Genomic DNA, 3,861 nt, shown 5'->3' with positions numbered 1-3,861 from the left:
GGGGTGCGTCTTATGGTCCGAATGTTGGGGGGTGTGGTGTTTATATATGTGGGGTGTGGGGGGAGCGGTAGCGGTGGAGGAGCTGGGCACAGGAGGCAGCAGCCGCCCGCTGCAGCCTACACTGTCCATGCTGCTAAAGAAAATGAATATTCACTGCTCCGCACGCCCCATGGGACGTGGGGAGCACTGAATATTCATGCTCCTTAATAGCGGTACACAGTGTAGCCACGCTGCGGCTCCTGCTGCTGCCGGAATCACCTGTGCCCTCTGTTAAAGGGCATGAATATTCAACCTCTCTCCACGCCCATGGGCGTGGGGAGGGTTTGAATATTCATGCCCTTTAATGAGCGAGCAAAGGAGATAGCCAGCAGCAGCCGCAGCGCAGCTCCGCTGAGTGCCGCTATGAAGGAGAGTGAAGTCACTGCTCCCCGTGCACACAGTCCCGGCGTGGGCAGCAGTGTCTTCCGGCAGCTGAGCTTTCTATGTGAGCCGCGCATGGCAGTGACGTCATGCGCGGCTCACATGGAGAGATCAGTGCAGGCAGACAGGATGCAGCGCTGGAGGAGAGAAGAGAGGTGAGTAGGAGTGTTTATTTTTTTTTAATGTGCAGCATGATGGGGATTAGGGGTGCCATGTATACCAGGACAGAGATGAGGGGTGCCATGCATACCAGGACAGGGATGAGGGGTGCCATGCATACCAGGACAGGGATAAGGCGTGCCATGCATACTAGGACAGGGATGAGGGGTGCCATGCATACTAGGACAGGGATGAGGGGTGTCGTGCATATCAGGATAGGGATGAGGGGTGCCATGCATACCAGGATAGGGATTAGGGGTGCCATGCATACCAGTATAGGGATGAGGAGTGCCATGCATACCAGGATAGGGATGAGGGGTGCCATGCATACCAGGATGGAGAGATGCCAGGCATACCAGGATGGGGATGGGGACCACGTATAAAAGGAAGGGGGGGGGGCACATATATCAGAATATGGGATATTGTCAGAATTGGGGGACATTACCCCTATACCAGTGTTAGCAGAAGACCCCCTCCCCCTTAAAAGTGCATCATGACCACATTTTTTGCTTACATTTTTATCTTCCTCCTCTAAAACCTAGGTGCGTCTTATGGTCCAGTGCATCTTATAGTCCGAAAAATACGGTATACCACATGAGGAACGGTATAAAAAATAAATAAAATCAATTCTTCACCTGCTGCTGATTTGTTCATTCTGCCTCCCAAAGATCGCAGGATGGCTCAGCTCACATTTATCCTGTATTCTGTGCTGAGGGCTTACACCGGGGTTTCTGTGTAAATCTCTGAAATACATGATTCAGATGGAACCCCCTGCGGAAGACTCCCTGTAATGAGTCAGATGGAGGCACCGTGGACGCAGTCTGGCCATTGATCCCACGGTGTCTGTCTTTTAATTAGATGGGCATAAAAGTGCCATTAGCCACAGTTTTGTGAACCTCTGAAAAAAAGGACACCGCTAAACAGAGGCCAGATAGAGTCCAGAGTAACTCTGCTGCCTCTTTATAGTGAATAGATCCCTTGGTGTAGGGTTAGCGTTGTGTTAGGGTTAGGGTTGGGGTTAGGATTAGGGTTACAGTTAGGATTAGAGTTGTGTTAAGGTTAGGGTTATGTTAGGGTTGGGATTTTTTCAAAAGTAAAGAAAAAAATGATGAGGATATGGCGACTAGTGTTGAGCGCAAGTGCTCGCTACTTGAGTTTGCATCGGGTGCTTGGGTTTGCTCCGTGTATCGTGGGTGCTCGGGTGACATACTCAAGTCTCCACCGTGCATGTTTCGTGGCTGTTATACAGCAAAAAAAAAACACGTGGGGATTGCCTGCCATACACGAACAATCCCCGCATGTTTTTTGGGGGTTTTAACAGCCGTGAAACATGCGGGGCGGGGACTCGAGCATGTCCCGCGAACACCCACGATGCTTTGTGCATACCCGAGTACCCGATGCAAACTCTACTAGCAAGCACTTGCGCTCAAGACTAATGACAACTTATTCAATATGATGACCTAATGATCTAATGATATCAAAATGCTGTGTCGTACGTCTAGGTTCAAAATGTTCACAATACCCTTGATAAAATCCTTGAGGGGTCTAGTTTCCAAAATCGGGTCACTTATGGGGGGTTTCCGCTGTTTAGGCACATCAGGAGCTCTCCAAACACGACATGGCGTCCGCTCTCGATTCCAGCCAATTTTGCGTTCATAAAGTCACACAGTGCTCCTTCCTTTCTGAACCTGCCGTGCATCCAAACAGTGTTTTTTTTTCCACATTTGGGGTATCGGCGTACTCAGAAGAAATTGCACAACAGTTTTTGCAGTCCATTTTCTCCTTTTACCCTTGTGAAAATAAAAAATTTGGGGCTAAAAGATCATTTTTGTGGAAAAAGTTTTGTTTATTTTCACAGCTCTACGTTCTAAACTTCTGTGAAGCACCTGGGGGTTCAGGGTGCTCACCACACATCTAGATAAGTCCCTTGATGGGTCTAGTTTCCAAAATGGGGCGGTTTCCACTGTTTAGGCACATCAGGGGTTTCCCAAACACAACATTGCATCAGCTAATTATTCAAGCAAATTTTACATTCAGAAAGTCAAATGGTGCTCCTTCCCTTCCATGCGCTCAATCCGAGGTTTTGCCCCACATATGGGGTATTGTATGAGAAATTGCACAATACCATTTGTTGTGCAATTTCTCCTGTTACCTTTATGAAAATGTAAAATTGGGGGCTGGAAAACATTTTTGTGGGAAAAATGTGAAAATTTTATTTTTATGGCTCAATGTTATAAACTTCTGTGAAGCACCTGGGGGTTCAAGGTCACCACACATCTAGATAAGTTCCCTGAGGGGTCTAGTTTCCAAAATGGTGTCACTTATGGGGAGTTTTCACTGTTTAGGCACAGCAGGGGCTCCCAGAACGTGACATGGCGTCCGCTAATTATTCAAACAAATTTTACATTCAAAAAGTCAAATGGCGCTCTTTCCCTTCCGAGCCCTGCCATATGCCCAAACAGTGGTTTTCCCCCACATATGGGGTATTGGCGTGCTCATGAGAAATTGCACTACAAATTTTGTGGTACATTTTTTCCTGTTACCCTTGCAAAAATAAAAAAAAATTGTTTCTAAAGTAACATTCTTGTGAAAAAAAGTTAAATGTTCATTGTTTTCTTCCACATTCCTAAACTTCCTGTGAACCACCTTAAAGGTGTCACTTCTGGGCATTTTCTGTCATAAAGGGTCCTCAAAGTTACTTCAAATGTGATGTGGTCCCTAAAAAAAGGGTTTTTTAAATTATGTTGAAAAAATTAGAAATCGCTTTTAACTTTTAACCATTATAACTTAACAAAAAAAAAATTGGTTCAAAATGGTGCTGGTATAAAGCAGACATGTCGGAAATGTTATTTATTAACTATTTTATGTGACATATCTCTGATTTAAGGGCATGAAAATTCAAATTTTGCCAAAATTTCTGATCACAAAGTAACGCCAAGTCACATCGAAGAAATTTTAACACTATCATGAAGTACAATATGTGACAAAAAATAATCTCAGAATCAGTGAGATCCATTGAAGCGTTCCAACGTTATTACATCATAAAGTGACAGTGGTCAGAATTGTAAAAATTGGCCTGGTCATTAACGTGCAAACCACGTTCGGGGGTAAATGGGTTAACACAACAAAAATAAAAATTGAACAAAGCAAATAATATATATCAAACCAAAGGAAAGTATCTACGTATCAGACAATTGTCTAGTACCAATAAGATGGTGACATATCTATGCTAGGATATGAATGGCAGACCATTTGGGAATAATCAGAAACACCAAACATGAG

This window comes from Phyllobates terribilis, unplaced genomic scaffold, assembly GCF_046119375.1.
Source record: "Phyllobates terribilis strain yellow unplaced genomic scaffold, ASM4611937v1 Scaffold_17__1_contigs__length_24005725, whole genome shotgun sequence".
NCBI classification, from domain to species: Eukaryota; Metazoa; Chordata; class Amphibia; order Anura; family Dendrobatidae; genus Phyllobates; species Phyllobates terribilis.
This window is presented reverse-complemented; position numbering follows the sequence as displayed.